General features: G+C 40.0%; 1 protein-coding gene across 1 annotated transcript in view; it reads left to right on the top strand.

Moving 5' to 3' along the window:
- Positions 1-9776: 9776 nt before the first annotated feature.
- The window catches only part of LOC124275481, a 59345-nt gene continuing 44360 nt past the window's right edge, over positions 9777-24761 (top strand). Inside the window, exon 1 of the mRNA XM_046711058.1 lies at positions 9777-10201. The gene's annotated coding sequence lies outside the window, so the exon portion shown is untranslated. The remainder of the gene's footprint in view (positions 10202-24761) is intronic.

Raw genomic sequence — 24761 nt, 5'->3', positions numbered from 1 at the left:
ATTCAACTCTAGTTTACATGAAATGTCTGTATCACAACGTACAGGAACATCGAATTAACTATAGTTCGAGACAACAGAGAACTGATATTCGATCGGTGTACCCAAAATAATTTGTTTGATAAGTTCATAGCCATAGACTTTAACATAAACATACTGGGGGCATGTTTCAACGTGTAGAGTTCTAACGTACAACCATGAAGAAAGTAAAAACATTGAGAATAAATGGGTTGTTTATCACAACACAGTCATTGAGTCCTTATGCTATTACGACCTTCGCCGTGGAAGCTTGCGCTTGATTACGTTCAATAGACCTAATAGTTTTGAAGGCGGTTCTTCCGACTGGATTGAACAATTGCAGTACTTTGAGAACGCTGAACATGGTCTGTCTATCACGCAAGGGACTAATGCCAGCTTTGAACACAAACTCTCGAAATCGATTGATTAATGATCGTATTTGGATCTAGTATCCGTGGAACCATTCCAGTATCTCGCCGGTACATTCCTTTGAAGTACAGGTGCATATATTCAACGTCTTGAGAGCCTTCAATTTGAAATGAAGAATTTAAATGATGCTGTTTACAATAACTAGTTTATCAAAACAATAACCAAAGCTACAGTTACAATGCAGTTTAAAATATGTAAACCCATGATTATAAACTGTATCAATGTAAAAATGGTCTAACGAATGGTAATGATATAAATTCAATTTCATTCGACGTAAAAAGAAAATATCTGAGAAACATATATGAGTGGACCACTGACAATTAGTGACATCAAGTGTTCGCCCATGTTGAAAGCACGTTTTCTTATCATCAATCTTTACTTATTGATATATATATATATATATATATATATATATATATATATATATATATATACGCACAAAATGTCCAAAGTAGTACAGGTGTTCAGTCATAAATATTGCATAGATAAATAAAAACAGAATGCCTTTTTCTCCAACATGTTTCGTTCTTTACTCTTCAGGGAGATTGTAGCGGTTACAGTATGACGTCATTACATATATATTGTGACGTCATAATAGGGACAACATTCTAGAGCGACAAGGTCACAGCTTGCAATGGTTTAACATTGGTTTGTACTTTTCTATGAAGTAGTGTTCTTTTAAAATTCGTTTTACTTTGTCCGAATTTTGAACTTAATAAAAAGTGTCCTGAAACCCGATGTATCCCACTGAGTGAACATCTAGATGTCTGTGCGAAAGGAAACGATGTTAAATTTACAATATTTCCTTTTTATCAAGTTCAAAATTCGGACAAAGTAAAACGAATTTTAAAAGAACACTACTTCATAGACAAGTACAAACCAATGTTAAACCATTGCAAGCTGTGACTTGTCGCTCTAGAATGTTGTCCCTATTATGACGTCACAATATATATGTAATGACGTCATACTGTAACCGCTACAATCTCCCTGAAGAGTAAAGAACGAAACATGTTGGAGAAAAAGGCATTCTGTTTTTATTTATCTATGCAATATATATATATATAGATATATATATAGATATATAGATATATATATATATATATATATATAAGAAGAAGTTTCTGAAATAATCACACGACACGGATCTTCTCCAACATGATTCACTTTTATCTTCAGGGAGAAGTGATTACAGTTAAACGGATTATGTTATGACGTCACTTTGTCATGACGTCACAATGCAACTGTATACAAATGTTGTGACGCGGCGTTGCACGCTCGGTATTCTCATCACTTTCTTTATATATATAAAATATGTGTGTGTGCGTGTGTGTGTGTGTGTGTGTGTGTGTGTGTGTGTGTGTGTGTGTGTGTGTGTGTGTGTGTGTGTGTGTGTGTATAGAGCAGAAGTTCAAATTACTATTATTATTTCTTTTATGCCTGACTGGCTTCTTCTAGTCACAGTCATGATTATACGATGTTTGAATGACCTTCTTATCCGAAATGTCTTTGGAACTAAATCATAACTGCAGGAGCAATATCCTATCTAATCCAGGTGTTGAATGTGCTCTAAAGACACGTGCTTATTGAGCACACATCCATAACTCACACAGTAACACACGCTGTTGAACAGAAAATGTCTCTCATTTCCTAGTTCACTGTACCAGACATTCCTGTAGCTACAGATGCTTATCTGGCTTTCTAGAAACGTGAAGTCAAGTGACGTGATGTAATGCAATATATATTACAGTGTTCAATGTGCAATGTACCGGATGGTATATAGCCTGTCACACCATATCACTCCACAGTCACAGCTGAAATCAGATATGGGTGGAGTTACCTTCTCTGTGTTTGAATTGACGTTGAGAACATAACATTGTTATTTGTATATACACGTGTCTCCGTTAAAGTGCCCAGTGTTCGAGTTTGTTATATGGTCTGCTATCTTGCTGTGTAAGTTGTTGAAGTGTCTTTTTACAATAATTGGATACGGTTGGAGACCGTATTGGTTCTGACTCACACGCGTGGGTGACGTTCTTGAAATTGACATCTTGCAGTATGTCATGTGTAGGTAGAACTTTAACACAAGTAGGTAAACCATGGTATACATAACCAAGGTGGGAGTTTAGGGGCGGTTACAGCTCTTTGAGAAAGGAGGGGGGAGGGTGTGTGTGTGCACAGTTCATTTACACGAAAGTTTCAATTGGCATTTAATAAAATTTCAGGACAAAAGAAGGGGGCACCCCCAACCCCTCTAGATCCGCCTATGGAGTTTATCACTGTGTATATTTTATCTGAATATGATATATTATTTCACAAAAAAATAAGATAAATACCCTTTGTATCCGCTATATTGTATTACGTGACAGTGTATCCATCATACCTGAATTATTTAATATATTTTCAGTCTCATTACGTAAAATTTTGCTTGATGGCATTTGCAACCCTTATCGGAACATATGAATGTTTTTAAAATTGTAACAATTCAAAGGTTTAGTTTTCTTTCTTTTGTAGGATTCAATTGCCAGTGTGTAATCTTAGGATAAGAGTTTGAACCTTTGTATTCATTAACAAAAGTGAGGTTTTACCATAACATAGTAGTATGTATTAAACAGTGTGATAAATATACATACTACCTGTCTGCTACATGGTTTTGTACTCAGCGAGTGAGTGGGTGGATGGATGAGTGAGTGAGGGAATGACTGAGTGACATGAGCAGTACTTCATTCCGTGTAGGTAAAGACCAGTAATGTGGATGTCTTATACTTTGACTTTGACCAATCTGGGATTCGAAACCACGTATAAAGGATTGTCAAACTGCCCCATGACAGATCGTAAAATAGTGACCACCCTTGGTAGTTGACAGTCCAAGCTCCGTCCTAGTGATGGAAACCATTGTTATCCGAACGGTACGGAGAACTCCAATGGTCAGGGGGTCCTCTACAGACGCTGACTTCCGGGTCATACTACAGCTTCGAGCTGACCGTTTCCTGGAAGGCCGACTGTACCTCTAGATCAAGGTGATGAAAGGCATTTCCCACTTGACAAATCTGATTATTCTTTCTGTGCCACCTTTCTGCCTGGTTCAAAGATCGTTTTCTGGATTCAAGAACGGCAACATGCCTTATTCACGACATTCTATAGTAACAAATTCTGTCAATTACTGGGTACTGAGTTATGGTATATGGTTAATAACGATGATCAGGTGCGTTTTAAAATAATTACCGATTTTAGGCTCATTTTACATTTTAGTTCGTACTGATTTATGGCTGAATCTTCAAGTTTCAACTTTGGAGTCAATTCGTAACAATGTGTATACTGTTCGTTTCTGCCAAACAGCTTAGCTCACACGGAGGGGGCCACATAAGTAGCCACTGATGTGATAAGAATTACTACACTACATTTGAAGGGATTAAGGGGATAGTAGAGCTACAGACCCCTTGGAATGCAGATGTGATAGGAACGTCAACAGTTGGGAGGAATGCGTTCAATATGAGGCAATGACCTGCCACATGTTGATCCTAGTGATGTGACAGGATGGTTGGTGTCTGCAACAGCTCTCTATGTAGCAATGTGTCTGCCTGGACTGCCAGCTTGTTGTGGGTTCGAATCCCGGTTTCATTCCGATTATGACAGACGTTCTGTTTGACAACAGTATACGGATCTGTACCAGAAAGTGAGTGAGTGAGTATGGTTTTACGCCGCTTTTAGCAATATTCCAGCAATATCACGGCGGGGGACACCAGAAATGGGCTGCACACATTGTACCCCAACAGAAAGTGAAGGTGAAGAAGTTGTTTTCCATGAAAGGTGTTTAGATACCAGACACCTTCTCTGCCCACCATTATTCGTAAACCGGGGCGGTGGGGTAGCCTAGTGGTTAAAGCGTTGGCTCGTCACGCCGAAGACCCGGGTTCGATTCCCCACATGGGCACAATGTGTTAAGCCCATTTCTGGTGTCCCCCGCCGTGATATTGCTGGAATATTGCTAAAAGCGGCGTAAAACTAAACTCAGTCAGTCAGTCAGTCAGTATTCGTAAACCGGTTTCCTCTAACTTTCCTTATGCTCTGGTTTTCGATTATTCATAATATAAATCAAACGCGCAATACGAGTAAATACTGACTAATTACATTAATGGACACTCACGTTATTTCGAGAACACGTTCGGTTAAATGTATAGAGTTCATTTCATACAGGACACACCTATGGTCAAAATTTGTCCTCACCTTAGGGTTTCACCTTTCTGTCTGACAGCGGGTTTGGACTAGGCCTGCCTATAGGACAGCAATTACATATATAAAATGTCACGTGCCTATTCTTGGCACCGTTTAACAGGGAATTGCATATGTGGCTCAATGTTCGCCATCTCAGGAGCCATAGGGTGAAATTTTGAATTCGAAGTAAGCACTACCTCGATCGATCGATATCCACAGACTGATGCACACCGAGGAAGATTCTTTATGGCCGTTAACAAGATATCGATTTGAGAATAGTGGATGTAAGTACAAAACTACCTGGTTTAAGAAGGTGCTAGCATACACTTGGAAATCACAAACGTCACAAAACACCACTTGGCTGAAAACCGCAAAAATGAGTGAGTGAGTGAACATGGTTTTACGCCGCTTTTAGCAATATTCCAGCAATATCACGGCGGGAGACACCAGAAATGGGCTTCACACATTGTACCCATGTGGGGAATCGAACCCGGGTCTTCGGCGTGACGGGCGAACGCTTTAACCACTAGGCTACCCCACCGCCCCCCTACGAAAGTGTATCATCTGTGATACGTTTGTTGTGTGATAAGTGTATGCTACATTGGCTTACATTGACGTCACGGCGAAACATTTCAATGAATCACCTTTTGTGTGTATGTCACATTTGAATGTCATAAGAATCCATATATCCTGAAATTAAACATGAGGATCGGATCTTAAAAAGTAAATATCAATGAATATCTTTGAATTACAAGTATTTATTGATATCTAATTCGATATGCGTAAATTATAATATAATGAGTTTGGATATCATAAATTAATATATATTTGATGGCATTAAATTTACGGCAAAGAAAGAGATGCAGAACAAATACCCACAATTGTGTCTTTTACAGATCACGATATTAGCCAGAAAAACATGAATTCATATTAATATGAGGCAAAGCGTTGCTGGTACATATGACACGTGACCAGGTCGCATTGAAAACGATTTGAAGTAACGAAGTTTCTGTGTAGAGATTACTAGTGAGTGAGTTTAGTTTTACGCCGCACTCAGCAATATTCCAGCAATATGGCGGCGGTCTGTAAATAATCGGGTCAGGACCAGACAATCCAGGGATCAACAGCATGAGCATCGACCTACGAGATTGGGATACGATGACATGTGTCAACCCAATCAGTGAGCGACCACCCGATCCCGGTAGTCGCCTCTTACGACAAGCATGGGTTACTGAAGGTCAATTCTAACCCGGATCTTCACGGGTAGAGATTACTACATGAGTGTCTGTCAGGTATTATTTATCATACAATTAGTTGTCTCAAAACGTATCGAACAAGTGTAAGATCCGTTTTGAAAGAACTCGCTGTAAGATTTATGATAGATAACAGAGCCCGGTTGTGATACTCTGTTTCCCATAGACATCTGAAGCAGAACAATTGATAGTTTTATCGACATACATTTTGTCTATTGTCACTATCTGTATTAATACATAACGCAACGATTACGAGTGACGTCATCCAACTTACTGCTCTCTACTCCTCAAATATATGTCTTCGCAATATCTGTGGAATATGAAGGAGATGATGTAAATAGATACCCAAATAGCATTTATTGACCACTCTAAATCCATAATGTATACACACAGACGGAAGAGATTTCGACCGAAGCGTGAGAAACTTGTCAATGATTAACAGTCAGGAAAGTAGTACTTCATAATTTGATCTTAGGTCAGTCAGCCAATCACAGAGCAGGAAATCAGTCTCGTGTTTGAAACCAGTGATATCAAACAGGTCTCTAGTTCCAGGTCGATAAAAAAAATCGCGATTATCACCAGGCTTTGACAAAATGAATTATAATATCAGTTTCGGGGTAAAGTTTCGTTCCAAATCGAAAATAGATTGTGTATACCTGCCAATTGTGAAAGTGAATCTCCACTAATCCAGTGAATACCTTATGGATCGTTGATGACCTTCCTACCAAGCAATACCGAAATGTATCTCAATAATAGGGATCTATAAAGTTGATAAAATTCTCCCGCGATCTTCTGTTTCAAACCTCATTGGCTGCTCCGTCCAATTAGCGTCACATTTCCAGTGATGGTCTAACGGAAAGAAGACTCCTTTAAATCCTAATTAAACATTTCATCGACACTAACATCATAACCAACAAAGAAACAATCCCCTTGTCAAATTATTAGAGTGGGAGGGAATTCAGGTTTTAATATATGACTGGCGTATCCAAGTCGCAAAGGAATGGCTGGATTTAGGCTTATATGACCAAGGAAATGAGACGTACAGTCACGTCAGGACCACGAGAAGAGGACCATGGGCAAATGTTATGTTAAGATTTGTAATTAGAAACATACCTGTAGGGGGTAGACCTACTGGGTTAACAGGATTTTAAAGGGTGGAGTAGGTTATATTTGTGGGTATGTATGGCTGATTAAAATTTAACTATGTACTACATTAGGTATTTAGGCTATATAAAAGCTGGACCATTCCTATCTCTCCACGCACTTTCTCCCTGTTCATCCTCCAGCCCAGATGTATGTATCTCCAAAATTACTAATCTACATACGTATGTAGATCTCGTTTCATAAAGCCCCTAATGCTAGGACCTTAGAATATGATGTACTTTCACACATACTTAACACAGCCCTGGTCATAGGAGCACTTTGGGAGACGGGTGTCTTTATTCTGAAGTAAGCCTCGGTGCATGACTTCATAAACTCTGTTTACGCATTCAGTGACGCTGTCCAACGTTATCGTATGTACGATGGCTTCCTCCAAGCACTGTATCGAGCAGAAAAGCTGGCGATGGGGTAGCCTAGTGATTAAGGTGGGGCTCGTCACCCCGAAGAGCCGGGTTCGATTCCCCACATGGGTACAATGTGTGATGCCCATCTCTGGCGTCCCCCGCAAGATTATTGCTGGAATATTGCTTAACGCGGCGTAAATCCACAATCTCTCACTCACTCACTCACTCTTACAGAAAAGAATGTACAAACCACCTCCTAACGTCCGCTCATAGCTTCATGTATTTATCGCGAATGTATCGCAGCACTGCCGCGATAATGGCATGATAGTGTTATCGCCGTACCGCGTTGATATCGCAAAGACTCCGCAAATACAAATTGGGTATAAAGTTGGGGTACTGCAAGTCGTGTGAGTAGTTCGTGGAACCAGTTTTGCTTTCCCTTTGCTCGTAGACCTAATACAATGGCTGAGTTTATGTTTCGTTAGATAATGGAAACTAGTTATCATCTGGTGTTGACATTTCCTTTCTATTTCAACGGGCGATTGAGTGAGTATTGGTTTACGACGCTTTTAGCAGTACTTCAGCCATAGTAGACATCCACTACCCTGTCCCCATGTAGGTAATCGAACCCAGGTCTTTAGCATGACGAGCGAACGCTTTAACCACTAGGCTACCCTAACGTCCCCGTATCTATTTGAACATTATATAGGTTATCACGACTTGTTTTGTTGAAACTTTTTACGAGTGCGGTTATCCTGCTCAAACACCAAGAAACATGGTCAGAACAGACATGGCCTTAAACGACATGACCAGCTGTGCCCTAGCAATAAAGTAATATGTACGTACTCACTAACCCATATAAATATCTACATACTTACATTCACACTCATAATCAATTAAGCATGTACACACGTGTGGCTGTACATACATGTATTTTGCATATTTCCCAATATATTCCTAATTACACGTCCTAAATATGGCAGGAGAACATGTCCTACTCAGTTTTATAGCAGAGCATCCGCTCACTACATTTATTATTGAGTCTGATTAATGTAAACATGGCAAAATAACGGTGAAGCATAGCTAACAACATTTCAAAATACACCAGGTAATGAAAAAGGCAGACATTTTGCACTTGCCGTGTCTGTGGTTTCATCATAATAAATTTTGACCCAGATACCAGCAGTTCATCCGGTGTAGCACACATATGAAATAAACAAGACTATACTGAAGAATGATAAAACATGACAGTCACGATGTCAGCGGTGAAGAAATGCATTCCTCCCGTTTAACGTCCAACTCCACTGACGTCAAAACACCGTGAAACACCCTCCTGACACTGTCAGTGCACATGCCCATAGACTTATCCGCTCTTCTTAAGGCAAGTTATGATATTACTAAACACTACCTTCACATGCACCGAGGAAAGGTTACCTCGAATTTTGAAAAAAAGCAAGGATTCAAATCCACGTGAATATGCAAAGACATCACGCCTTGGAATTTGTCTGCTTTGCTTATAAGTGAACGCCGCACTTAATTTTGCCTTCATAAACATGTCTATTTAAAGGCTTTGGGACTACACCCATAATTTTCCTATGCCCTTATGACGGTGTCCGTGTCCTGCATACTTAGAATTTTGGCACGTTCTATGAAGTTTTTACACAAGAGACTCTCCAAGCATTGAAATGGGTATTTCGTGATGTCTACGCTAGCAAAGATGGTGGTTTGGTGTTATTAGTAAAATGATAGTTCTACAGAGCGCTTGCTCCTTTTGACCGGAGGATTGAGTTACGTTACATGCAACTTAATAAAGGATTGCAGTGGAGAGTAGGTGCACATACAGTCGTTTGCCTAACCTTCCGACTCCACATAACCTTCAAATCAAACGTCAGGCGCCAATCATTACCCTCGCCATTCAGTTTCTTTTCCAAGGGCTGCCTTTACCCGCTTTAATGAAGTGGCAACATGATGGGAAGGAACGACCACGTTGGTATACACAAAGGAGTTAATCCAAGTATTTCACAACTGTTTAGTCTGTAAAGACGCTAAGAGGTACAGAGTATACCGAGGTGCTGAGTGTATGCCCTGTTTGAGAGACGCGACCGAGAGCTAGAGGTGGTCTGACATGAATATAACTAACTGTCCGAGTTTAATATTACAAGCTGTACACAGGTGAAAGGATCGATTGCAAGGTAAAGTTATCCGTCTGTTCACACACAACATCTTACGGGTTGACATTCACTAACAGGACGGACTATTGCACCCGTACGCTTGTAAAGATCGTTCAATATTTGTACGTCACAGAGGCAGGATTTCCTTAGTCCAGCCTTAGCGATAAAGGTAACTGACAGACCTTCAACCTACCGCCCGACCCAAGCAGGCTGCGACATACAGGTCGTCCGGGCCATGAAGGCAAAGTACGTTGAGAACTAGCGCCTGCTACATCTTATAGGGACGCTCCGACGGTGAAACGACTTCTATGCGGTGGGAATATTCAATCTGGGATGATCGGAAGCGATTCGGCGGCCACTGCATCTTTCAAACCGAGTCACTTCCCCAGGCGAACAGGACAGGGAAATTGAAGTCGGTGAAATATTTTGCTGTGAACTTCAAAGAAAATCCACCCAAGTCAAAGGAGTAATCGTGTTTTTCTTCTGCACCTGTGCTTAGCAGATCCCCGCTGGTAGCAGACCTGGCAAAAGAAATTTCATTAATTCCATGCCAACTATCCACGGATACCATTTGTTGACTAGTGTGTGAGGAGCTCCCATGGCACAAGCGATGTAGGTGAGTTTACAACTTGTGAAAGTACAACTATGTTATTGACAATGTAAAATTCACATTGTTCTTTCCTCGTTGTTTTGACGTCCAATTACTCGTGTTCTAAGGAGCCCGAGAAGAATTAATTCTTATGGAGATTGATTATACTTTAAGCTAAATATATTTGAATAAAATATAGCGTGTTATGTCGGGATTAAGATCTTTCCTACTTCCTGGTTTGATGTAATCGTTGTGTGTTTACGGAATTCGAAATCCCTCTTCCATTCCACACAGCTTGTATAAAACTCAATATGTTTGATAGCATGATCAATCCTTTAAGGGTCGTGGTTAAGACAACAAAACCTTCATGCATATTTTATTCGATACACAGGGCTCAGACACGGGCCATTGTTTGGAAAACTGATCGAAAATATTTGAACGCCTATCGACCTGTCAGGACCGTGTTATTCAACTATAAATTAGGGCGAATTACCGCAAGGCGCACTCGATAGGCCGTGGACCATTACACTGAACCATAAACGTTTATCATCTAACGGTGTTGCTAAAGTTTATTTCATACTTACTCTTGAGATTTATCTGTCACAGCTTAGCGCAGTCTGACTACTCGCTCTTTGTTTTATGTGCTTGGAGTACAGCAGGTCAAAGTTCAAATGTCACATGTGTGTAAGTCTAAAACGATATTCAATAACGTAATGATCCACAAGCTGCAGCATTTAAATCAGCATTCACACCATACTGGTATCAATACATAATACTGACACATAACCATTTCGACAAGAGGACAACTTCACGACCAAATTGTACCTATTTTACAACGAATATCAACGATAATGAATATTCTAGATCCTTAAAGTCAAATACGGGTGTGAGCGATAAGGAGCCGTTTATGTCCAAATGTTTGTACCATATGTTCGTCATTTCTCGCCGAGTCTCGTCATTTCACGTGGCATTGTATTTATAATCTTTTGTATAATTCAGTTTTATTTGCCGAAGGCCATATAGCAGATTAGTAACTCGAGGTATTCGAACAACGTGCGCGTTACGCTGACATGTGACGGTTGTAAGGAACATTTGACACAACAACCTACATAGAGCCGTTGAGATGTAAATCACTTCTTGAGAATGCATTACAAAGCACTTGTCAACATTGGAGTATAATACTACGAAGTCATGACTAGGAATTCAACTCGAACGTACACAAAGGTTATAGACCGAACCCCCTTTGACCATGTTTATACCAGTTGCACGCCGACAACACACTTAAATCGGATTGTTAACACCACGTGTATATAAAAAATATGTCCTCATTTGTATATCACACATTGGCATAGAACCGAATATCAAAAGTAAATAATACAGTGTTATTGCAGCCTTAACAAGTGAGTGGCGTCTCGGGATAAGTTATTTACCAGCTGTACAGACAGGTTTAGATTTCATGAGGTAAATATGTGCCTATTTGTAATCAGCCAGTGTTCACCTACAAGTGTACAATGAAGAAGAATCTGCATCATCAGTAGCACCACATGCCGTGTGTATGTTTGGCTGTCGTTGACATTTGACATTGTACATGTCCCCGTTTTCCTGACATAGGAAACAATACAACGAAGTATGTGACCTAGCCATGGCTTCCTGTTGCCATGTTTAACCCAATTTCGTAATACCCTAACAATTATAAATTAGTCGAGACAATGCATCCAATGAAACATCCCCGTCCTGCTTCGTACTTGATTTAGGGACATGTGCTTGTCAGACACGTGAACGGGCTGATAACGGATATTCTCCGGAATGTGCATACTTGGTTTGATTAACCATGGGGGACTAATGGCTTGTTCTTTGGTTAAATACTTGTGATATCACACGCTTATTTAACAATGAACAATATCAGTCTTACGATGCTCCTTGTTGCCGTGGTGATCCTTGCACTGGACCATACAGGGTTGTCTTCTCTGGCCTTATGTTTTAATGTTAGGGTCTATGAAACAGATTATGAAATTATTCTGCCCTAACTTGCCTTACGTTTTTTGTGAGATTGGTTACAAAATATCCCCATATCACTACGCAAAATGTACCCATTTGTTAGTCAATGTTCAGTGCTTGGATATGAGACGAGACATGTGACAAGCGTTATGCTTCCTCTATATCCATTTTAGTGCTAAATTGGGCAAAAGCATTCGCTAAGCAGAGTAAGGTCCCGTATGCGTTAGACGGTAGATATGTCGGTCGGTTCGAATCTAGGTTTGCTTGATTTGGTACTTGGTTTGTCAGCACCGTGATTATATAAAAACCTAAAATATACGTCACATAGGGATTTTCTCGCACATGCTGCTGTAAGGTCATATGTGAATGAAATACTGCTCAAAGCCTTGTTAAACTAGCTCACTCTGAGCATTGAAATTTGCAGGACATGTTTTTATCGGTTTTGGTGTTGGTCGAAATAAAATACGGTGGATAACTTCTTTAATAGGGGAACGCTTGGTGGAAGTATCAGATACAATATTTAGTAATCAGCTGATTACATTTGTCCACACGAGACGTTGAACGTGATTGGAAGGTACAAACCATTACTTGGGGAGGTGGGTTAGCCTACTGGTTCAAGCGTTCGCTCTTCGCGCCGAACAACCAGGATCGATTTCACATACAATGTGTGAATCCTATTTCTGGTGCCCCATCATGAGTGGTATACAGCCAAAGTCACTCACTCACTCACTGTTGTAGTAAATGGGGTCATATAAATAAATGAATTCTTAGCAAAACGGTATTCCCACAACTTAATGGGGATCATTTTCACGTAATGCTCACGCAGTTAGTAAAACGGCTTAATTTAAATGTCTGTACACTGAATGTATGACACGGTGAATGTATGACGGTATAACTTGTGCCGTAAATACCCCCAGGCTTTCAAAGCGTTAAACATTCATTTTTAATTTCACGTTTGAATTCAGCCTTTAGGACCCATATCTTAACCACTGTCACCAGGTGCAATGAATGGCATATTGAAACTCATGTTTCGTTGGCTATTTAAACTTAATAACGCAATTCTATTATTCCGCATATGGTTGACTAGATTCCAAAAATTAACGAAACGCATTCATAAAATATTTACATCTATTTTCTTCTTCTGTAATTATCTACCAACCAGCGGACCGGAATGTTTAAATCGAGGAGGGGGCATGCTACGGAAGCTGTCCCCTCTCACCCACTTTGGAAATGTCTTTGTGTGTGCATCCAAGCGACAATAACATTAAATATGAAGGCGAGCATAAAGAATGAGAACAGATTTCTTGATGGGCTGTATCAATGCACACGTAAATAAATAAATGAAACCACCGACTTCAAGTTTAACTTAATTCTTGCGTGCTCACGTGGAAATATGAGAATGGTTTGTCAGTCCGAATCACGTTTGACGGGATATGTTATTTATTAGAAGCCCCGTTCAATTTCCGGCATGCATATGGTGTTTTAATATTTCATTGGCCGTGTACCCTATGTTACGAACAATTTTAATGTAATTTTGTATGTTTTTTCCTCAAAACGAATTGCATTGTGATGTTTCGTCTTCATCTTCATCATCGCAATGGATGTTCGTATGATAAAATACATAGCGTAGACGACTGTACATTCTTAAATACACGGAGGAACCTGGTTTTTATTGCTGTGTCAACTACTCATCACATATAACTAGGTTTAGGTAGCTAGGCAGATGAATACCGTCGACCCACGTAGAGAAGACGCACATACCGCCCGTTATTACAATCCACCTTTGTTTGGTTTGACGGTGGAAACCTGCAGGTCGGCATTGTTTACTAACTAATCTTGTGGCTGTAGTATATCGCATAGAGGCGTCAAATATACACATTGCGCATGTAGATTATACTATCAATATCTTTGCCATCACACCTGACTACTATTGAAGTCCTCGCGAGGTGTGCATGATAGCCCGCCGGCCGTGTTGTATTAGCGAGATTTGGCAGATAAAGTACTGCTGATGGTTGCACTATTTGGACAGACTTAAACGCTCGGCCTTGTGATAATGGGACATTGGCCTCTAACGTACCAATATTCAACCAGACTGTATTTGCAGACTGTCAATATTTCAAAATGTCATATCCTTGGTTTGTAATTCTGTGTGCATTAAATATTTTACAACTGAAACCATCTCAATGTATTCCTTGGAGGGTATTATGATCGCTAAGAGGCATTACGTTTACAAAAAATGTTTTGTTTGCCTATTATAATATGACCGCAGTCTACGCATGAGCCTGAACCCGGCAGTCTAATGATTGACGGCATGAGCATCTATCTATGAAAATGGAGTACGATGGCATGCAGTAACCGAGAGCATGAATCAGGGTATCCCGTTAGTCGCCTCTTACAACACGCATTGGTTGCGGGCTTCTAACCCATGCGGTCACGGGTTGTGTAAAAAGGACCAAACTGTATCATGTTAGTTCTCTATTAAGATTATCTCTTTTGGCACCGGACTCAGACATGACGTATGGTCCATGTACCTGGAGCTAAGTGGTTAAGGTTGTTGGCTATAACTAAAGACGGCGGGGGCGGTGGGGTAGCCTAGTGGTTAAAGCGTTCGCTCGTCACGCCGAAAACCCGGGTTCGATTCTCCACATGGGTACAATGTGTGAAGCCTAGGAATAAAGCGGCGGGAAAACCATACACACAGATATAAAACAGAAGTTATAAAAGTTAGATATATTAATATATTGATTAGTTACATTCAGGGAATTAGTTACGGCGAATTGGAGATGTTCACACATCTTCGTTCAGGGGCTCCTTTCAAAAAGCAACCTTTACTAAGGTTAACCTTAACTCCTATTCTTTAACATTACACTGAGGTTACCTTAGTGACTTAAGATCACCTTAGTGCTTTGTGAAAGGAGGCCCTGGTAATGTATAGCAGCCAGTGTTACCATCTGCAGTGCAATACGAGGAATGTTAACATGCAATGCGAGTGATGTTAAGATGCAATACCAGTGATGTTAACATGCAGTACCAGTGATGTTAAGATGCAATACGGTGATGTTAAGATGCAATACGAGTGATTTTACGATGCAATACGAGTGATGTTAACATGCAATACGAGAGATGTTAACATGCGGTACCAGTGATGTTAACATGCAATACGAGTGATGTTAACATGCAATACGAGTGATGTTAACGTGCAATACGAGTGATGTTAACGTGCAATACGAGTGATGTTAACATGCCCTACATGTAACATTAAATCTTATGTGATGTGTGTATTGTGTGCACATGTTTGCCAGTAATGGTATTCTTACACCACATGTTATAAACTCCAGGTCACGGAAATGAGGTATGTGAACGTTCCAAGAATGGCATGCAACACTATTCTGCAGAGTTAACAATGAGGGACAAGATCTGACAACAACACCCTTCATTTTACGACCCTACCCGTTTGTTATCGGGACATCTGTAATAGCTTCTTGTTAATGTTCTCAAATACCTGACATGCTCTTAAAGTATATCAGTGGTTTTCGGAAAGAAAACCTTCAAATACCAGCCAACTGCTCAGGTATAAACCTTTTAGGAACAAATTATGGACGATTTAATGTGACATCATCGCTTTGGCCGCCTTTTCATACACCTGTTAAATACCTTGATTTCTTTTAGTAATTGCTATTTAATAGCCAGAGAACACATAAACTGTTATAATATATGACAAATTAAATCGCACATTTTATAGATTGTTATCCTATCGTCCATATATAAGCTTCTCTAATCTCCAGCTTAAAGAGTGACTTTGACCATAAGGTAAGAAATCCTGGGTTAATTCATGGGTTTGTCATCAAGCTATTAAATTTGAGATATATGGTTTGAAATCAAGCGAATTATCACTGGCAAACTATTTCTGCCATGTAATGGTCCTTATTGTTATGCAAACCTTGATGTACAACCATAAGTTGCTGTGATCATGAAAAAGCGGACCTGATAATGATCCTGAGTGATTATAATGTCGAGTAGGTTATCACCGATCACCAGAATTGTTGACGACAAGACGGTAATAAGGCTATTTCACATATTCTGAATTATACCTGTTGGAGATGTTGAACTTACGTAGGCATTCAAGCTGAATAATTTCGGGTTTTTTTTCGGTGGATAAAAAGCCTAAAGCTGAGCTGTGGATTGGATCCTTAGTCTGAACTGAGTTCTTCTCCATCTCCCATGGCAGGGTCTATGCAGTCTTAGTCTTAAGTAATCCAACCTTTCATGGAGATTTTGACTGCGTTGGTATCGTTAATTAGGATGTTGCTATTCTGATGACCTATATTTGGTCTGTATTTACACCGGGTTTCCTTACCTAGGACCTCGTTAGATGAGAGACCATCTGTGTAGGCCTTGTATTCCCGGACTCCAAAAGCTAGCAACAGTTAGCCGTATCTTGTTGAACCAGATCTCTCAACACCAATGACCGCTATTTTGGATTTCGTAATAAGCAACGACCTCGATACTCATGAAGCTGATTGCTCTGCCATTTTGAGTTTAAACTTGTAACATCTGAACCCAGTTCCACAAAACGATCTTAGAGCTGCCTTAAGTCAACGTAGAGTTACGATCGAATTAGCGCTCAGACCGCTTTGTGGAACCGGGTCCAGAAGTTCGTTCGACAAAGCGATCTTAGCGCTAAGGTGTTCGTAACTCCCATACCTTGACATAGACTTGAGGTAGTTTTAGCGCTAAGGTTGTTTTGTACAACGGCACCCAGGAGTTCGTTCGACAAAGAGATCTTAGAGCTGACTTAAGTCAACGTAAGGACTGAGAGTTACGATCGACAAAGCGATCTTAGCGCTACGGTGTTCGTAACTCCGCAACATTAACATGGACTTACTGCTGCCGTCGTCCTAAAATCGCTTGTGGAACGGGGTCCTTGGTCCCGATCCACGAACTCATCGTAATTCGACACTTTATCATAGACTTACGAATGGCATGGTACGACGAACGATTTGTGGATAGGGTGCCAGAACGGTAAGTCTATAGTGGGATGACTAGGAGATATGTACCGTTGTACAAAGCGACCTTAGCGCTAAGGTGACCGTAACTCCCATACTTTAACATACGACTGTCGTAGCACTAAAGTTGCTTTGTACAACGGTACCCTTAATAAGGGACCACGTTGGTTGTAATCTAGCTATGGATTTTATTCGCATGAATCTCGCTTGTCCAGATCTTAAGTTCATTAGCCTGGAACACTTCGAATATGTGCCGTAAATACGGCAATAACCCTGCCAGGGTTGCACATTTCTCACACGTGCTTCGCGTTATGGCGTATCGGAAATGATCAGAGCAGGCCAAATTCATGAGGCGTTACTGAGATATATCTCAATGTGGATGAAGGAAAACATTATAAGTCCGAAGGAGAAGGAGATCTGAAGTCCATGACCGTGTTCACTGACGTATCGCAATGTGATCCTTATCACTACATCAACAATCCCTGTTTTCGATATCGAAACATGACAGATATGTTCTGTAAAAAATGTTAACGCCCGAACCAGATTTCAAACCAACTTTGATGACTAATTTAAAGGAAAACTCCTTCCAAATTTTGTTTCGACCTGTGGTCTGTGGCATCTTGCAATTGCTATGGCATTAATAAGATGAGTGAGAGAGTGAGTACGGTTTAAGGCAGCTTTTAGCAATATACCAGCAATATCACGGCGGAATGGGATTCCCACATTGCACCCATGTGGGGAATCGAACCCGGGTCTTCGGTGTGACCAGCGAACGCTTTAACCACTAGGCTACCCCACAGCCCCTATTAACAAGATGCCAACGTTACTATGGATCGTGCTTATGCCTGTATACCGATTAATATTATTAACCTGTCGTTTTTGAGAGCAAGTATTTAGTGCTTATAGTATCCGTCATTTGTACACTTGTCATTTGGTATTATTGTGTTATTCGCTGTAATCGTTGTTGATGATAAAACCACCAGTGAAGATCCCATTAACGGGATCAGCTTGAATGTTGCTGAGTGCGGCGTTAAATAACAACAAAACATACAATGTTAAAACCTTTGGCGAATCTACGTTGAAGAGTAAATAACATGCAACCAGGTGTATGTTGAGAAACAGTGTGGTGCAATCCAAAAAAGTCAGTCTTAGTGTAAGTATATATTTTACGTGAAGTGCCAGTGTAAGTGTCATTTAAGTGCATTCGATACATTTCACTCTGGCAAAGACGAGACGCGATGTGTGTTAGTATTAACTAAATTGGCCATTCTGCATTATCCATACGAATGCAGAAGTTGACCTTTAAAGTCAGAATTAAGGCAGGGCCAGGCATACCAGTGGATAAAATCATGATCCAACAGGACCACTCACTCGTCATACTTTAATGACAGCCATGACGTTAAGGAAACTCACCCAGGACCTGAAGGTACATTGTGCATGTTTTGATATATATTTAGCAGTCAATACACTTACAAGATGGACATATGTTTAACTTTTAACAACGACAGTTTGAGTTCGTGATATGGAACTTACTCATAAAGGCTTGATGATTAAATATGTATGGTTTGGGCACTGACATTATCAAGTGATTGTTAGTATCGTCGCATTGTGACCTTCCTTTGACAGTAATTGTGCTTGTTGAACAATGAACCATATTGACCTAAAGGTACACGCGTCACATTCCCGGGGCTTTAAAAACAAAGAAATAGATCTCTCCTAAGGTCCCCTGTAGCGCTGATAGTGCAGAGAAGGTTAACGGCTTGATCTGTTCTCCATATCCAAGATTCGATAACCAGTTGCGTATTGGGACTCTGTCCTTTTAACACTGAAAGGGCATTGCACTTCAGACGATGACAAAGCATGACGTGTTCAAACCGAGTTATGCAGTCTAGGATGAAGTCTGACTAACGCAGTTGTTGGAAAAAAATATTTTAAAATGTTTTAATCTACTTAAATAACCCTCTTTTAATAACACGGTTTCATATTAGCTCAATGATCAAATACAGCATTGGGGTATCGCCAACTATATTCAAACACTGTCTCATCATATGTGAAATGGTTTAAAACATAGATACTATATGTTACTGCAGGAATAGTTTACAGTGTAATGTACTTTGCCACAAATGGCATAATGGTACTGAACATATGATATGCTAACTCGGGTTATACAGTACTCACTCAGTTTGAGATTCTCTCCCAACTGGAACTGATAATACCCTTTATAATAAATGCTGCTTTCAAAGTCACTGCCACGACAAACAAATACTTTCCCTTTATTTGTAAATACGACACACATTCAGGTATCAATTTCAAACTAATTGTGGTTTAAACCTGTTCATTGTCCCATTTGAAACATTTGACAATATGAAACAAACATGTTCTCAAAGGATCGGCTGGGTAGCGCTGTTGTATTTACAATGTTCGTAACAAATTAAGAATATGTTATTAAAAAATGCTTAAGCAAACAAGCTATCAGTACACTATCCTCCTAAAATTAATCAAATCCAAAGCAGTCCCAGTTATTTTGAATAACATATCTATTAAATAAATTCACATGTAAATATAAATGCATAGCATAGTCCAGACACCATAGGTAATATGTACTTCCTAGATGGGGAATACTTTGATGTTTACGATGAATGAAGTCTTGCAACACACGCGTGACAGGTAAGAGCATACCCATTATTTAACCTGTCTACCACATTCCCCTGTGCCCCAAACAAACTAATATCCTTGAAAGGTAGCCAAAGGGCATGAGGATGACCAGCAACTTTGGGGCTTCTACTGACCCAACGACATTCCAGATGTTCGTCCAATTTGCCCAGATGACCTACGCAGGTGTAGAGGAGGGTCTGCGACAAGGCCGACCCATTAGAGGTGTCTTTTTATACCACAGACCAGCGGTGTAAATAGACATTTACTTTTGAACTTTTCCTCGGAGATTCTATTCTTAGCCAGAAGCCACCTTATCTAGAAGTGGCGGAATGTCGTGGCAGGTCTACCACTGGAGTACACAAGTGAATTTTCATGGTACAGTTTTCACAGTTTGGCGGTAAAAACACCATCTAGAAGACCCTATACACGTTAAACTACATTGTAACTTGTGAACCTAAGTCCTGAACACTTAACATGTTGCTGTCTGCATTTTCCTGTCCGCCTTTAAAAATCTTCAGGTGTCACATGTGATAACCTAAGGATTCCCAAAGCAAATTTATAGCACGGCCTTTGTTCCCTTCACGTAACTTTGCAGCCGGCTTTACCTAACCGAGTACCGTTAGCCAGGTCTAATTGGCTCAGATGACAAACCGGCAGCTGGGGTAGAGTGGTACTGAGTTTAAATCCCAGTTGGGTACTCACGATCAATCCTCACATATGTGCCACAGTTGATTGATGTGGTTTAGCTTTATATCCCTTCGTGACGGATTAATTGACAGAATACGGGCTGATATAATTACAGGCACACACTGATCGAATCAGAGTCTTTTATACTGCACAACTACAATCAAGTACCGTTGTGCCGAACTCACCCTTTTCGCGAACGTACGGTTGTGTCGACGTTATAGCTTGTTCCATAATAAATGCAAATATAAAAACAGGCATTAACTGACTCAGAATCTTTTATCCTACACAACTAGTCAAACACCGTTGTGTCGAACTGACGTTTGTCTCGAACTTAAGGTTATGTCGAAGTAAAAGCTGGTTCCTCATTTAGTCATCGGTTTGATGTAGTGTCGAACTTCGGATAACTCGAAGTATTAGGTTCCTTCAACTTCGACACATCGATGTTCGAGTGCAGTTCATGATCTGGATATCCCTTTTCTATAGTTTGGGAAATACCCGAACCCCTGCCCCCAACCATATGCATATAGTGGCCCCTTCCTTATTCATAAAAGCCATAAAATCCTTTCCATGATGATAAGAAGAAAATTTCTAAAAGCAGAAACAAAGTATACCTAAATGACCTCAAGTGACTTCCTTCATATTTTCTGCGCCCATTTAACCCAAAGATCGACGAGATGTCTATGGATTAAATATAAACAAATGTATCATATAAGATAGGCTATGCACTTTAATCATATACAATGACAATTATTCATAGGTTTCACGTGAGAGTGGTTAAATACTTTTGCCTTGAAGCTTTCTTTACCACATATTACTCATGCAGAACAACTGTCCAATTTTTATATTGACTATATATAGATAGTATATTGTTGCGTCTGTATGCGAATTTGCTTGGGGGACATTGTGAAGAATGTGATTGCTTTGTGAACCATAGATCCGTTTGTATTCGTAATACCAGTTCATCATTAACGTCCGCATCCTTTGACATTGATGAACATAACGGTATGCCACCCTTAGGATAATGCAGAAAGTAGGAAACAATAACCCTATGTATACATGGGACAATAATTTGTATTAACCTATTTAATTGGCTAATAACTACCTCACAGCTTGCCTGGTAAAACACGTCCATATTTACTTAACAAAACGTTGGCAAAACGTGATACAGTGTTACTGAGACGTAAAATAACATGTAGCAGACATACTCCTACATGTTTGGTAAAACACGTCCATATTTACTTAACAATACGTTGGTAGAACGTGATACAGTGTTACTGAGACGTAAAATAACATGTAGCAGACATACTCCTACATGTCTGGTAAAACACGTCCATATTTACTTAACAATACGTTGGTAGAACGTGATACAGTGTTACTGAGACGTAAAATAACATGTAGCAGACATACTCCTACATGTCTGGTAAAACACGTCCATATTTACTTAACAATACGTTGGTAGAACGTGATACATTGTTACTGAGACGTAAAATAACATGCAGCAAACATACTCCTACATGTCTGGTAAAACACGTCCATATTTACTTAACAATACGTTGGTAGAACGTGATACAGTGTTACTGAGACGTAAAATAACATGAAGCAAACATACTCCTACGTGCCTGGTAGAACACGTCAATATATACTTAACAATACGTTGGTAGAACGTGATACAGTGTTACTGAGACGTAAAATAACATGCAGCAAACATACTCCTACATGTCTGGTAAAACACGTCCATATTTACTTAACAATACGTTGGTAGAACGTGATACAGTGTTACTGAGACGTAAAATAACATGAAGCAAACATACTCCTACGTGCCTGGTAGAACACGTCAATATATACTTAACAATACGTTGGTAGAACGTGATACAGTGTTACTGAGACGTAAAATAACATGCAGCAAACATACTCCTACATGTCTGGTAAAACACGTCCATATTTACTTAACAATACGTTGGTAGAACGTGATACAGTGTTACTGAGACGTAAAATAACATGCAGCAAACATACTCCTACATGCCTGGTAAAACACGTCCATATTTATTTAACAATACGTTGGTAGAACGTGATACAGTGTTACTGAGACGTACAATAACATGTAGCAGACATACTCCTACATGCCTGGTAAAACACGTCCATATTTACTTAACAATAAGTTGGCAAAACGTGATACAGTGTTACTGAGACGTAAAATATTATGCAGCAAACATACTCCTACATGTCTGGTAAAACACGTCCATATTTACTTAACAATACGTTGGCAAAACGTGATACAGTGTTACTGAGACGTAAAATAACATGCAACAGACATACTCCTACATGCCAGTCTTCTCGTTTAAATATTCTACGCAAACATTGCCAGACTCCAAATCACAGCCCCGTGGCGTTTGTGGCATAAGGAGATCACTACTTGGGCTTGCAATGCGTAGAGCCACCTGTATCTTTAAGCTGCATGTAATGCTGTCATCGATTCCCGTAGTCCTGCACAAGCTTCTGTTATGCCCTACAGCATAGGTGTAAAGGAATTCACAATGTCAGTTTGTTTTTATTCCACAGCATGTATTTATGAAATATGACAAACTACCTTTATCTGATGATAATAGGTCACGAATATGAGAGCATTATCACGCCAAGGTTACGTAACTTATCCACGAACGCGTGTACAGATGCCGGAGGTGTTTCTGTGTTTAGTTAAATCTCTTCACAGAAAAATGTTGGCCACGGGCAATGTTTGCATTGGAAAGAAGTGCAACAGATTGATCTGATCCGTGGGCAGCCCATCTGCATATAATGCTATGTACAAGGGCTCGCAAACGGGACGTTTCGTAATTCAATTAACAACACCCGGAATTAGTCGTGCATATGAGCCGTGGGTGTAGCCTACTGAAGATCCGGGTTCGATTTTCCACGACGTATGAAGTTCATATCTGGTTTTCCCCGCTGTGAAATGTGTTGTAGGCACCAAACCCATATCTACTTCCTAATTATTTTCAGTGCTCGTTTTGTATATTTGAACATATGAATACGTGCGCTTACTAGCATATGTCATATTTGGGATTACACTGTCTCAGTAGCGTATAGATTCTACTTTAATTAGGTTGAGTTCCATCCGGGATTCGAACACACTGTCTCAGAGTCAAGCACCTAATCGCCAGCACAGAAAGTCAGCGATCTAACCACTCAGCCATCGCAGCTTCCACAAAAATGTAAGTCGGACAACCGGTAGTCTGGATCACGTACTTTGTGTACCTCTCTGTATTAAGCTCCATCTTCCGAGGGGGGTGGTCTGCTAAAATTACTTGGGGTGAATAAATCTACAGCAATCACATCAGGAGTACTTATAGGAATCATTGTGAATAACCAGTATACTATGTTTATAGCGAACACACATAACACACTGATGGTCACTTGTATATATAGTAGAAATGCGTGTAACGAACTACGCTTATAACGAACTGAAACTAGTGGTCCCTTAGAGTTCGTTACAACCGCAGTTTACTGTTCTTTTAGACAATCACGTCTATGAGATGGATGTAGTGCAGCTTGGGTGTATTGGTAACCTGAATCTTCGGCATAACAGTATTTCGAGATAAATGAATAAAAAAAAAATATTTCGAGATAACCATGATTGATTATATTCAGGCATATACATTCATTTGAATGGTGCATTTGATATATCTTCTTGGGTGAATTCTAAAGACATTGTACTTGTAGCCTCTTGGTATACAAACCGACATTGGCAGTGGTAGAGCAGTAACGCTTTAGAAAGAAGGAAGCTGAGCTGACTCCAGCCGCACAAACCCAACCACTGCCGTGGCCTGGTTAACGTGCCTGCGTTAGCTACGTTACTTGGTGTTTTAGTATTTATATAAACCTATGCGGGTTCAAAAAAGAGCATTTGTTTACATCGGAATGCATGTCAAGAAAGGGAGTATAAAAATCCACCGAAACATTGAAAGGGAAACATTTCGAGTTTCGGCCTGTGATCTTTCAGACTGAGGGAGGAATACAAGCTTGCCTTAACTGTTTTCATCTTAAACATGAAGAGAATACGAATCAATATTTTCTTTAGATGTGTCTTCGTCACACATGTGTGACTATGTGAATATACCTCTTGAAATATATTTAAACATACACCATGTCCACAAACACACGATTTTCGTCGATGCACCTGCGATCTCGCTGTGGGCATCCTGAATCCCTTTCGTGCTTTCTATCGTCATGACCACGTGTTCTGT

Source organism: Haliotis rubra, unplaced genomic scaffold (assembly GCF_003918875.1).
Source record: "Haliotis rubra isolate DU_JTF1 unplaced genomic scaffold, ASM391887v1 Scf2, whole genome shotgun sequence".
NCBI classification, from domain to species: domain Eukaryota; kingdom Metazoa; phylum Mollusca; class Gastropoda; order Lepetellida; family Haliotidae; genus Haliotis; species Haliotis rubra.
Note: the sequence above shows the minus strand (reverse complement) of the source record. Positions and strands in the feature narration are given on the sequence as shown.